The following is a 14,682-nucleotide window of genomic DNA, read 5'->3' as shown; positions in this document are numbered from 1 at the left end:
CACGGGGGAGGTGCCTGATGATTGAAGAACAGCTAATGTGGTTCCACTATTTAAGAAGAGTTGTAGAGATAAGCCAGGGAACTACAGACCAGTGAGTCTCATGTCAATGGTAGGGAAACTACTGGAGAAAATTCTGAAGGAGAGAATCTATCTCCACTTGGAGAGGCAAGGTTTGATCAGGGATAGTCAGTATGGGTTTGTCAGAGGGAAGTCATACCTAACAAATTTGATTGAATTTTTTGAGGAGGCGACCAGGTGTGTAGATGAGGGTAATGCAGTTGATCTAGTTCATATGGATTTCAGCAAAGCCTTTGACAGGGTCCCACATGGGAGACTTATAAAGAAAGCAAATGCACATGGGATACAGGGTAACTTGATAAGGTGGATTCAAAATTGGCTTAGTTGTAGGAGACAGAGGGTGATGACAGTGACTGGAAGTCCAGTGGCGTACCACAGGGATCTACGTTGGGTCCCCTATTATTCATCATTTATATAAACGACATAGATGACTATGTGGGGGGTAGGATTAGTAAATTTGCAGATGACACAAAGATTGACCGGGTGGTTAACAGTGAGGTTGAGTGTCTTGGGCTACAGGAAGATATAGACAGGATGGTCAAAAGGGCAGATAAGTGGCAGATAGAACTTAACCCTGAAATGTGTGAGGTGATACACTTTGGAAGGAATAATTTGACAAGGAAGCATTCAATGAATGACATGTCACTAGGAAGTGCTGAGGAACAAAGGGACCTTGGCGTGTGTGTCCATAGATCTCTGAAGGTGGAGAAGCATGTTAGTAGGGGGTGAAAAAGGCATATGGGACACTTGCCTTTATCAATCGAGGCATAAATTACAAAAGTAGGGAGGTCATGTTGGAGTTGTATAGAACCTTGGTGAGGCCACAGTTGGAGTAGTGTGTGCAGTTCTGATCGCCACATTATAGGAAGGATGTGATTTCACTGGAGGGGATGCAGAGGAGATTCATCAGGATGTTGCCTGTGATGAAACATTTAAGTTATGAAGAGAGGTTGGATAGACTTGGGTTGTTTTCGTTGGAGCAGAGAAGACTGAGGGGTGACCTGATCGAGGTGTGCAAGATTATGAGGGGCATGGGCAGAGTGGATAGGGAGCAGCTGTTCCCCTTAGTTGAAGGGTCAGTCACAAGGGAACACAAGTTCAAGGTGAGGGGCAGGTGGTTTAGGGGGGATGTGAGAGGGGATGTTTACCCAGAGGGTGGTGACGGTCTGGAATGCGCTACCTGGGAGGGTGGTGGAGGCGGGTTGCCTCACATCCTTTAAAAAGTACCTGGATGAGCACTTGGCACATCATAACTTTCAAGCCAAGGGCCAAGGGCTGGTAAATGGGATTAGGCAGGTAAGTCAAGTATTTCTCACGTGTTGGTGCAGACTCGATGGGCCGAAGAGCCTCTTCTGCACTCTGTGATTCTGTGAAGAAATTGTTAAGTCTCAGTAGTTGAGTTTAGAGGGAATCAAGAGATCAGGAGCTGGATCTTATAAAAGAGGTGAGCTTGGAGAGGGCAGCAGGTGCCAAGTGTGAAACTACAATGATAATGGGAGAGTGCCAGCGCACTAGTGGCCTTCTGGCATACACTGCTCAGTTGCACCCTCTTTACCACAAGACACTAGGACAGCTTGCTTTCTTATGTTCTTATACATAGAAATTACATACCATGTTATTTTTTGTGATTTATGCTAGAATTTTCCAGACACATATGCAAGAGGGCCTCACTTTTCAGCTGCATTTTAGCAAGAAATTGATAGCTTAAAGAGAACTTGCAACACTGCAAGTTATAGGTTTTACTCAATATCTACCACGTACACAAGGTCAGAGCAGTCGCCAGAGACTTTTAACTTTTAATAACCTAAGAGTTAGAAGCAGAAGTAGACCATATGGCTCTTAGAACCTGCTCCGCCATTCAATGTGATCATGGCAGACCTTCTGCCTCAACTCCACATTGCCACCTGCTCCCCATATCCCTTGATTCTCTAAGACAACAAAAATCTGTCTATCTTCATCATTGAGTACGTTTGAGACTGAGCACCCACAATTCTCTGGAGTAAAAGGATTCACAATCCTCTGAGTGAAGAAATTTCCCCTTATCTCAATTCTAAATATTTGGCCCTTATCTTGAGGTTGAGCCCTATGTTCTAGATTTTCTAGCCAAGGGAAAACAACCTCTCAGCGTCTACCCTGTCAAGCCCCTTCAGAATCTTCCAAGTTTCAAGGAGATCACCTCATATTCTTCTGAACTCCAGAGTTGAGGCCTAATTTACTCAGTCTCTCATCATAGGACGATCTTCTCATTGCACCTCCAATGCAAGTATATCCTTCTTTAAACACAAAGGCCAAAACTGCATGGTTCTCCAGTTGTGGTCTCACCAAAGCCTGTACAACTGTAGCAAGATTTCCTTGTTCTTGTACCCCAATTCCCTTACAATAAAGGCCAACATGCCATTTGCATTCCTTGTTGCTTGCTTTACCTGCTTGTTAACTTTGTGTTCCTTGAAGAGTCCATCCAAATCTCTCTGAACATCAACGTTTAAAGGTTTCACAACTTTTTAAAAATATTCTGCTTTTCTATTCTTATTACCAAAGTGAATAACCTCACACTCCCCACTTTAAACTCCATCTTTCATCTTGTTTTCTAGTTACTTACACTATCTAAATCTCTTTGCAGCCTCCTTGTGTACTCCCCACAGTTTACAAGCCAGGTGGGAATGTATCATCAAATTTGGATACATTACTCTCTGTCTCTTTGGGTCAGTCATTAATATAGATTGAAAATAGTTGAGGCCATTGCCTTGTGGCACTCCAATAGTTACAACCTGCCAACTTGAAAATGCCCCATTTATCCCTACTCTCTGCTTCCTGCCTGTTAACCAATCCTCCATCCAAGCTATTACTCCCAACTCCATGAACCCTTCTCTTGCCTATTAACCATTTGTGTGACACCTTAGGAAGTCCATTTCAGAAATCCAAGCATATTACATTTCCTGGCTCCCCTTTATTTATCCTACTGTTTTTTATACTCGCTCTTGGAAAGTTAGCATCACTGGCAAGACCAACATTTATTGCCCATCCCTGATTGCACTTGAGGTGGTGGTGAGCAAAAAACTCAAATTCCCTTTCATTAAATCATGCTGACTATATCTTATTATACTATGATTTTCTAAGTGCATCCTTAATAGGTTCCAGCATTTTCCCGATGACCGATGTTAGGTTAACTAGCTTGTAGTTCCCGGTTTTCTCTCCCTTTCCATTCTTGAATAGGGGTGTTATATTTGATAGCCTCCAGTCTACTGGGGCTATTCTAGAATATTGGGAACTTTAAAAATCATAATCAGCTTTTTTTTAAACTGTATCACAGAATGTGGGCTTCACTGGTGGTCGTGGTCGCGGGTTTGGAAGGTGCTGTCGAAGGAACCTTGGTGAATTATCCACTATTCATCATCTGCTATCCCTACAGCTACCTCTTTTAGAATCTGAGGACGTAGGCCACCAGGTCCGAGGGATTTGTGAGCTTTTAGTCCCTTGAAGTTTCTCTAGTAGTTTTTCCCTGGTTATTAATTTATGGTCTTCAATTTTATTTATTTTTTAAAAATTCATTGATGGGATGTGGGCACCGCTGGCTAGGCCAGTATTTACTGCCCATCCCTAATTGCCTGAGAAGGTGGTAGTGAGCTGCTTTCTTGAACGCTGCCGTCCATGTGGTGTAGGTACACCCACAGTGCTGTTAGGGAGGGAGTTCTCGGATTTTGACCCAGCGACAGTGAAGGAACAGCGATATATTTCCAAGTCAGGATGGGCGAATGGCTTGGAGAGGAACTTGCAGGTGGTGGTGTTCCCATGTGTTTGCTGCCCATGTCCTTCTGGATGGTAGTAGTTGTGGGTTTGGTAGATGCTATCTAAGGAGCCTTGGTGAGTTCCTTGGTCACCCTCTATTTCTAGTATGTAATTTATGTCTTTTACTGTCTGTCATTTCCTCATTCTCATTATAATTTCTCCTGTCTCTGTCTCTAAGGAACCAATGTTTGCTGGTAAAAGCTCAGTCAATTTTCATATTCCTGACTAGTTTACTCTCATATCCTATTTTTCCCTATCTATCAAACTTCTGGTGGTTTCTAAAGCTTTCTAAATCCTCAGGCTTATAGCTCTCTTTTGCAACATTATAAAGCTCTTCTTTGAATCTAATACAGCGTGAACTTCCCCAGTAAGCCATGGAGGGATCTTTCTCACTGAGTTTTTTTTCAATGGAATGTGTTTGTGTTTAACATTTTGAATTGTTTCCTTAAATGCTTCCCACTGGTTATTTACTGCAATACCATTCAGTCTATTTGCCCAATAACCCTTAGACAAGTCTCCCCTCTTACACATGTAATTGTCTGTGTTTAAATTTAAGCTCCTTGTTTTGGAAATGAGCATATTGCTCTCAAATTTTATATGGAATTAATTGTATTATGATCACTTTTTCCTAGAGGATCTTTTACTATGAGATTATTAACTCTTTCTCAATACATAATACTAGATGTAAAATAATTTTGTTCCTAGTTGGTTCCACAATGTATTGTTCTTGGAAGCTGTCACAAAAGCATTTTACAACCTCATCTTCAAGACCACCTTTGCCACTTTGAATTGCCCAATTTATTACATGAAGATTATAAGACCCCACAATTATTACAGTGCTTTTATTGCAAACCCCCAATAATTTCTTGCTTAGTATTCTATCCAACAGTTTAAATGCTAAATACTAGGCACTGGAAATGACAACGGCACATCCAGCCCTGCCGACCCTGCAGTCTTCCTTATTAACATCTGAGGCTTACACCAAAATTGGAAATGCTGTCCCACAGGCCAGTCAAGCAACAGTCTAATATGGTCATGTTCCTGGAACCATACCTTACAGACAACATCCCAGACACCATTATCAACGTCCCCGGGTGTGTCCTGTCCTGGCAGAACAGACACACCAGAGGTGGCAGCACAGTGGTATACAGTCAGAAGGGAATTGCGCTGGGAGTCCTCAAAATTGTCTCTGGACTCCATGAAGTCTCATGCTATCAAGTCAAACATGGGCAAGGAAATGTCCTACTGATTACAAACTATGCCCCGCCTCAACTGATGAATCAATACTCCTCCATGTTGAACACTACTTGGGAGGAAGCACTGAGGGTAGCACAGAATGCACTCTGGGTGGGGAACTTCAATGCACTTCACCAAGAGTGGCTCAATAGCACCATTACTGACTGAGCTGGCTGAGTCCTAAAGGACATAGCTGCTAGACGGGTCTGCGGCAAGTAGTGAGGGAACCAAGTGGGAAAAACCTACGTACCTCACCCTTATCATGCTACCTGTCACGGATGCATCCATCCATGACAGTATCAGTAGGAGCGGCCACCTTGTACAGTCTTTGTGGAGACAAAGTCTCATCTTCACATTGAGGCTACCCTCTGTGTTGAATGGCACTATCACTATGCTAGATTGAATAGATTTTAAACAGATCTAGCAACTCAAGACTGGGCGCCATAAGATGCTGTGGGCCATCAGCAACAGAGAATTGTATTCAACCACAATCTGTAACCTCATGGCCCAGCATATCTCCCACTCTACCATTACCAACAAGTCAGAGGATCAATCCTGGTTCAATGAAGAGTGCAGGGGCCATGCCAGGCACACCTAAAAATGAGGTGTCAACCTGGTGAAGCTACAACTCAGGATGACTTGCATGCCAAACAGTGTAAGCAGCATGTGATTGATAAAGTAAAGCAATCCCACAATCAATGGATCAGATCTAAACTCTGCAGTCCTGCCAAATCCAAGTGTGTATGGTGGTGGACAATTAAACAACAAACCTGGGGGAGGAGGCTCCACAATTATCCCCATCCTCAATGATGGTAGAGCCCAGCACATTAATGCATAAGAGAAGAGTGAAGTATTTGCAACCATCTTCAGCAGGAAGTGCTGAGTGGAGGATCCATTTCCCTCCTCCTGAGGTTCCCAGCATTACAGAAACCAGTCCAGCCAATTTGATTCACTCCACATGATATCAAGAAATAGCTGAAGGCACTGGATACTGCAAGTGTTATGGGTCCTGACAGCATACCAGCAATACAACTGAAACAGTATGGATGGAAACTAGGAATAACAATAGTACTGATGACTTGGGCTCCAGAACTAGCCTTGCCCCTAGACTAGCTGTTCCGATACAGCTACAACGCTGTTATCTACCTGGCAATGTGGAAATTGCCCAGGTACGTCCTATCCAAAGTGATGGAAGGTGTTGCCGACAGTGCTATTAAGCAACCCAGATGCTCAGTTTCAATTCAGCCAGAGCTACCCCTGGCCTCATTATAGCCTTGATCCAAACATGGACACGAGGTGGGGCGAGAGTGACTGCTGTGGACATCAAGGCAGCATTTGAGTGAGTATGGCATCAAGGAGCCCTAGCAAAACTAAAGTCAATGGGAATCGGGGGAAAACTCTCCACTGGTTGGAATCAGACCTAGCACAAAGGAACATGGCTGTGGTTGTTTGTGATCAATCATCTCAGTCCCGGGGCATCGCTGCAGGAGTTCCTCAAGGTAGTGTTCTAGGTCCAGCCATATTAAACTGCTTCATCAGTGACCTTCGTTCCATCGTAAGATCAGATGTAGAGATTGTGCAATCATCAGTGACCATGTTCAGCACCATTTGCGAATCCTCTGATACTGAAGCAGTGTATGTTCATATGCAGCAAGAACTGAACAACATTTAGGCTTTGGCTAATAAGCGGCAAGTAACATTCACACCCACACCAAGTGCCAGGCAATGACCATCTTCAAAAGGAGAGAATCTGTGGAGTCGCAAATGGGAACATTGCACAATCATCAGTGACCATCCCCACTTAACATTCAATGGCATTACTATCGCTGAATCCCCCACTATCAATATTCTGGGGGTTGCCATTAACCAGAAACTGAGCTTGACTAGCCACATAAATACTGTAGCTCCAAGAGTAGGCCAGAGGCTGGGAATTCTGCTATTGGTAACTCACCACCTGAATCCCCAAAGCCTGCCTACCATCTGCAAGGCACAAGTCAGGTGTGTGATGGAATTCTCCTCACTTGCCTGGATGAGTGCAACTCCAACAACACTCAAGACACGACAAAGCAGTCTGCTTGATTGCCACTCCATCCAACACCTTAAACATTAATTCCCTCTACCACCGACACACAGTGGCAGCAGTGTGTCCCATCTACAAGATGCATCTCAGCAACTCACCAAGGCTCCTTCAACAGCACCTTCCAAACCTGCAACCTAGAAGGACAAGGGCAGCAGACACATGGGAATGCAAGTTCCCCTCCAGGACACACACCATCCTGACTTGGAACTGTATCGCTGTTCCTTCATTGTCACTGGGTCAAAATCCTGGAACTTCCTCCCTAACAACACTGTACATGTACCTACACCATATGGACTGCAGCGGTTCAGGAAGGCAGCTCACCACCACCTTCTCAAGGGCAATTAGGGATGGAAAATAAATGCTGGCCTAGTTAGTGAAGCCCACATCCCGTTAAATAATTTTTAAAAATACTTTTAAGGGCCCTATAAACTACTCCCACCAGAGTTTTCAGGCTCCTTGTTATTTCTAGTTTCCATCAGACTGATTCTGCCTCCTTATTTTCTGAGCCAAGAACCTTTTATACAATTGTCCTTATGTCATCCTTTGCTATCATGTCTACTCTTCCTCTTTTTCCAATCTGTCTCTTTCTGAAATGTTGTGTACCCTGTAATATTAATTTCCCAAACTCAGGCACCTTGTAACCATCTCTCCATACTGGTGTTTATAAACTCATTTATCTCTATTGTACCACTCATTTGTTATGAATGCCTCATGCATTGAGAGAGAAAGCCTTCAATTTTATTTTTTTTAACCACTATTCTTTACATGGGCATATTGCCTGATGTACTATTACCATTAGGCTCTATCCCTTCCTGTCCCACTCTGTTTGTCTTTATCCAAATCATTACATTGCTGTGATGTCTCGACTTTCTCTTTGGATTTCCAAATCTCCCTTCACCTGACCTCTCCCACCTCTCTTAGATTAAAGCCCTACCCAAACCCTAGTTAAAAAATTCAACAGGACACTGATTCCTGGGAAAAGTAGAGCCCATCCCAATGGAACAGTTCCCTATTTCCAAAGTACTAGTGCCAGCGTCCTTGAATCAAAGCTCCTTATTCCCAGACCGATCTTTGATCCATGCATTTAACTCTCTCGTCTCCTTGATCCTTTGCCACTCGGCCCAAGACTCAGGTCACAATCCAGAGATTATTACTTTTGAGGTATCGCATGTTAATTTGGACCGCAAGTCCTCAAACTCTCTCAGCAGAACATCATTCCTAGTTCTACCTATGTTGTTGGTTCTTCCGTGAACATAATAAATGGATCCTTCCCCTCCCAATTTGGCTCCAGTCCTAAGGATATGGCTTTAAACCTGGCACCTGGTAGGCAACACACCCTACAAAACTGCCAGTCACAGCTGCAGAGAACTTATTTATCCCCATGACGACAGATACTGTTCCCTCTCATGACCACATTCCTTTTCATTGCCCCTCCCCTCTCCTTAAATGTGCTCTGCACTCTTGTGCTATGGTCAGTTTATCCTTCCACACTGTAGACCTTACTCTCATCCACACAAGTAGCAAGTACCTCGTTCCTGTTGATAAAAGTCAAGGGCCGAGGCTCCATTACTAAACCCTGGATCCCCAAACGCGCAATCACACACGCCTGTCCCTGATCATTGATGAATTTTAAAGTTCTACTTAAACTAACGGGTGTGATTGCCTCCCAGAACCAAGCTTCCGGGTAACTCTCCCCATCTCTGCCTCTGGAGCCGAACTTTCACAGAGGTGGTTTGCCTGGGATCACAATGCTCTCCACAAATTCTCATATGTTGCAATTATGTTGCAGGACATCACTGCAGGAGTTCCTCAGGGCAGTGTCCTAGGCCCAAACATCTTCAGCTGCTTCATCACTGACCTTCCTTCCATCATAAGATCAAAAGTGGGGATGTTCGCTGATGATTGCACAATGTTCACCACCATTCGCAACTCCTCAGATACTGAAGCAGTCCATGTCCAAATGCAGCAAGACCTGAACAGCATCCAGGCTTGGGCTAACAAGTGGCAAGTAACATTCGTGCCACACAAATGCCAGGCAATGACCAACTCCAACAAGAGAGAATCTACCATTGTCCCTTGACATTCAATGGCATTCCATCGCCAAGTTCCCCCACTATCAACATCCTGGGGGGGTTATAATAAATATATTGCAGTTCCTTCACTGTCACTGGGTCAAAATCCTGGAACACCCTAACAGCACTATGTGTATACCTACACCACATGGACCACAGCGGTTCAGAGCGGCAACTCACCACTACCTTCTCAAGGGCAATTAGGAATTGGCTATAAATGCTGGCCCAGCCAGTGAAGCCCACATCCCTTGAATGATTTTTAAAAACCCACCCACCCTGCCATGTCAGTCAACATTTTTATTTATTTGATTAGTTAGTTACTAATTTAGTAAAGTATAGGTGATAGCAAGTTAGTTTCTCAGTTTAGAGACCAAGGGGAAACACTCACCAGCTACGGAGGTGAAACAACAAAATGGATCACCCTCTTCCTCCTCTGCATTGAGGTCCCACTGCACCAAATCCAACAATATATACATACAACAGGAGTTGAATTTTGATTTATTTTGCCATTATTGTAATTGTGGAATAAAATTAACTACAAATGTGGAAAAAAATTCTGCACTAGAATAAGCTGTTCTCATGCCATCTACAACCGGTGGGGGCTATTACAACCTTCACAATTCCTTATTTGGTACCATGGGAGGGATTGGTTGTCCAAATACAGCTGGGCGGATTCCTCTCCAGTTATCCCAGTAACAGTTCGGGGAGGCAGTCTGCTCCACCTCATCCCAATAACCATTGGTCCATTTAAAAGGAGTCAGCTCATAGCACATGTTCTTTTTTAATACTGTAATACCTCCTAGAGGACTTACAGATAGGTGCAACATTACCGTGCACAACACGTGCAGATGTAATTCTCCAAAACATCAGATTGAGAGGAGCAAAAAAAAATGTCCACAAGGTATCAAAAGAACAGTTTGGAAATTATGCATTTGGCTATGAAAATGACACAGAGGAGTAGGTTGCTTCCCCAAGGAACCAAAATGACTTTCGTACTAAGTTTTGCAACATGTATTTTGATGCATCTTTTGCGTTGCGATCTGGTCTGTCACTTGCGGGGGGGTGGGGGGGGAGAGGGGGTCTCTTTTTTTAAAAAAAAGACCTGGACTAATCGCCCGTCAGCGGCCTCATTACCGGCGCACTCGGAAAAAGCACGCTTCAAACCGGAGGGGCAGGGCAGGAGGGTGAAACATCCCCCCCGGGAGACGAGGAGGTGGTTTCCAGCCCTGTTGCCCCGACATTCGGCGAGTGAGAGTGAGATTCCCTCCCGTTCCCAGTACCTGAGTTCGATTCCCGGCCCCCGCTCCTCCTCTTCCTCCTCCTCCTCCCCGAGCAACGCGCGGCACTGACACTGGAGCGGGGGCCAGCAGCACATTCCACACAAGCCCGGCCAACCCAGCCACCCCCAATTTAATAAACCAGGGACAGGAGCGCAGAGGCCGGCAGCAAAGCTCCGGGCCCGGTTGACACACCATCGTGTGCCAGGTTGTCTGCTTGTTTAAAATTTAATGTCGGAGGTCGGGGGGAGGTTCTTGAGAAATGTCGAAACCGCTACGCTGAAGATGAAACTACCTGTATTTCCAAGGGAACCTGAGGACGCAGGAAGTGAGCAGCCAGCAGAAGGAGCTCTGCCCTCACTGACCCTGTGCACATGGCAGCATCATAGCCCAGCTTTTTAAAAAAAACCCTCAGCTCCTACCCCACCCTGAAAGAAACACCTCCACTTATCAAATGTAACCGTTAGCACAGTAAACTGCAGACACATCATGTGTGTGAGTAATACCGGGGATTTTCTTTTTACCCATATTGCAGATATGTGTTTGTTCTATTATAGCTGTTAAATTGTCACGTTCTCCCTGGTTTATGCTGCTGCTCCTACAGCCCCACCAGACTAGCACTCTTATCCCCGTTTACCCACATGACACACTTTTGGCTCTCTTCTACCCCACCGCACTACCTCCCCCCCACCCCCCTCCGCCCCCAATTTTATTATTCCCCTGCCCTCATCCATCTTTCCTGTAATTGAACATGGGCCTTGTTTCTTACATGCACAGGGCTCAGGGTCTGCTTCTGTGCAGAGATGACCCTCAGTATGCTTCACTTTTTATAATAATAACAGAAAATGCTGGAAATACTCAGCAGGCCTGGCAGCATCTGTGGAGAAACAGAGTTAATGATTTGAGTCAAATATGACTTCATCGGAACTGAAGGCAAGTGGAAATGTGATGGGTTTAATGCCATTGAACGGGGGAGGGGGAGGGGGAGGGGAGGAAAAACAAAAGAGAAGGTCTGGGATAGGGTAGAGGGTGGGAGACAGTAATGTCAAAAAGATCAAGGCAAAGGGAGTGATAATGGTTGTAGTTGAAATACTGAAGATATAATGGCAGATCAGGTCAACTAGCATAATGCTGTACTTTAGGTGCATATTTTGTAATTATTACTTTATCTTTGATAACAACAAAGAATTTCTTTGGTATAAGTCTATAACAGATTGCTCAAATGCCCCAAAAATAAAATCCTCAAGAAACATGTCAAATTGAAAGAACATGTAATTCCATTGCAAATGAAGATGCTTTTGCAGTTGTTCGTAGAGGAAAATTAGAGACCTCGGCATTGTCCAAGTAGCTTATAGAACACATTCACTCAGAAGGATTTTTAAAGTAATTGCAAAATTTTCAATTTTTTTGATGGCAAACAGAACTTAATTAAAGAACACTTTTTCAATGTTCTTCATTCTACCAAAATGGATCTTTTGCCAATGGAGCATGATGGAACATTTGAAATTGACATCATGTAATTACCAGTACGCATCACCATAGATTCAATGGACCAATTCTGATAATATCACAACAAATGTAACAGAACACATAGGAAGTAAGTGCTTCAAAGCCCTTTTTAGGTGATTGGTAACAAAGTGGAAATTACACCTACTGTGCATTATATACATAAGATGAAATGGGCAGAGGGAAGAAAATTGTGAAAATGGTTTGAATTTGCAGATCCTTTTCATAGAGCAAAGAGAAATCTTGAAGAACTTTTTCTGCAGTAGTTGGTAGCAAGGAACATTGACAGTTTATTGAAGGATGAATCTGTGATAAAGACAGCAACATCAGTGGAAAGCTGTGTAGTATTTTGACACGTATCCATGTCCCTGAAATTGTAGTCTGCATCTGCAAAGCTCTCAGCGTAAACACGGTGATTATGCATCCATCTGTATTGCTGCAGATGACGGGAAAAAAAAATTCAGAAAGTTAATGGCATGACACTAAAATCTTCAGTTATGCAACTTTCATCTTGCTTAACTGAAAGATTTTACAATTTCAATTGTTCTCATCAGCAGCACTAACTCACTGTTTCAGAGCTGTCCTTAACTTTGGTTCCATTTCACCTTTCACCTCATCCAGCATTTCAACAAAAGTTTTCTTCCTTTTCAGATATCAAGGATCAGAAGCTTTAATGAATCTTAAATACCAGCACCCCTCCTGATCCTTCTTCCCCCTTCATTTTTACCTGGCCCCATCCCTTATTCTAATCTCCTTTGTCACATGTTCACCGTTCCTTCTGACCATCTCCTCTGTGACCCCAAACAATTGATCCTCAGCAAAGGCCTCAGCTCAATGCTCATATACACCAGCCTGAGAGAATCTTGAGACTGACATCATGTGAGCTCTTCTTCTACCACTTTCCCTTCTTCAATCACTCCTTTGGCCCTATTCAACTTTACCCCCCATCCCCTCAATCTTTTCACAGCTGATGTGATGCTATCCATCTCAATTTCTCTACTCCTCTCACTTGCTTTACCTTTCTTTCTGAACTTGCAGTACTCCATTCTCTCAGGTGCAACTCTAACATTGTCATTAAGCCTGCTGACAAGGGAGCTCTGGTTGCTTGACGATAAGACCTATACCTCACAAGGCTGAACACCAACTCTCCAAAATCTCCTCCTATCTCCCCTTGAACTATGACTCCACCACCGAACATCATCCCAGGCAATCATTGGCATCTCTGGAGATCTTAACACTATGGCCTCCAAACTAATAGACCCCAACCTTACACAACCCATTTCTACTTCCTTCAGAAGATCCACAAATAGAACTGTCCCTGTCAGCCCAATGTTCTAGTCTATTCCTGGTCTTTGGATCCTATTGTTTATCTCAACTTAATTTTTTCCACTCCTTCTCCAGGCACTCAGGCTTGCATCCGCAATTCTTCTGACACACTGCTATTTTAACCGTTTCTCAATTTCTTTCTCTACCCGTTTCCTTTTCACCTTGGACATTCAATCCCTATATACCTCCATCCCCCACCAGAATGGCTTTCCACATTTTCCTTGAACAGAGACCACCCACTGCAGAGTCTCACATTAAATAACTTTTCCTTTAATTCTACTCACTTTCTCCAAATCAAAGGTGTTACCATGAGAACCCCTACAGGTGTTGAGGATAAATGAGTCTGAAGCTAGCCTCTACCTTAAAACAAGTTTATTTTCAAGACAACAAAGTAAAGTCACAAACTCTCCCAGACACTAAGAGTGAACTGGTTTATATACTCTTGCAATGATTCCCTAATTTGTACCCAGTTTGAGACAGCTATGCTTAATTACCAACTTAAATCATGCATTCTTTTATAGCACAATTTCAACATTAACAACGGGTCCTAGTTGTTCTCCCTATTCTTGAGATACATGAAACATTCTTTGTTGCAGTCCCACTTAGGTCCCTTCCCTGACTTCTTTTTTCTGCTACATTCTGCCACTTTCTGCTCTCATCATGAACTAGAAAATGTAATGAACTTTGTTTTTAACTTCTACCCTAGCTTTACTTAAGAGAGAAACAGGAGCCCTTGAGGTTTAGGAGCCAGCAGCGGACGACTAAAAAGCTAATAAACAGGGAGATAATTGATAATGAAAGTAAATTGGCAAGAAATATAAAAACAAACAGCAAGAGCTTCTATGGGTATATAAAAATAGAGAGTGACTAAAGTGAGCGTGGGACCCTTGGAGGACGTGACTGGAGAATTGATAACAGGGAACACGGAAATGGCAGATAATTTAAACCAATATTTTTCATCAGTATTTACAGTGGAGGACACTATAAACATCCCAAAGATACCAGATAAGCAAAGAGCTAATGGGAGGAAAGATCTTGTAACAATCTCTATTACAAGGGACAAAGTATTTGACAAACTAATGGGACTAAAGGCAGACAAGTCGCCAGGACCTGATGGTCTGCATCCAAGGGTTTTAAAGCAAGTGGCTGCAGAGATAGTAGGGGCATTAGTCAAAATATTCCAGAATTTACTGGATTCCAGCAGATTGAAAAATTGCTAATATGAAGCCCGTGTTCAAGAAGGGATGGGGACAAAAAGAAGGAAACAATAGGCTGGTCAGCTTAACATCTGTAGTTGGGAAAATGCTAGAGTCCATCATTA

The 14,682-nt window shown here is 43.5% G+C and overlaps 1 protein-coding gene across 3 annotated transcripts in view; it reads right to left on the bottom strand.

Moving 5' to 3' along the window:
• Window positions 1–10,723, bottom strand: part of cmss1 (cms1 ribosomal small subunit homolog) — a 330,534-nt gene extending 319,811 nt beyond the window's left edge. For all 3 annotated transcript variants that reach the window (XM_041211440.1, XM_041211443.1, XM_041211442.1), the window contains exon 1: window positions 10,533–10,723. The gene's annotated coding sequence lies outside the window, so the exon portion shown is untranslated. The remainder of the gene's footprint in view (window positions 1–10,532) is intronic.
• Between the last annotated feature and the right edge of the window lie 3,959 nt (window positions 10,724–14,682).

The sequence above is a fragment of the Carcharodon carcharias genome, chromosome 18, assembly GCF_017639515.1.
Source record: "Carcharodon carcharias isolate sCarCar2 chromosome 18, sCarCar2.pri, whole genome shotgun sequence".
NCBI classification, from domain to species: domain Eukaryota; kingdom Metazoa; phylum Chordata; class Chondrichthyes; order Lamniformes; family Lamnidae; genus Carcharodon; species Carcharodon carcharias.
The sequence above is the reverse complement of the archived record's forward strand: the minus strand, read 5'-3'. Positions and strand labels throughout refer to the sequence as shown.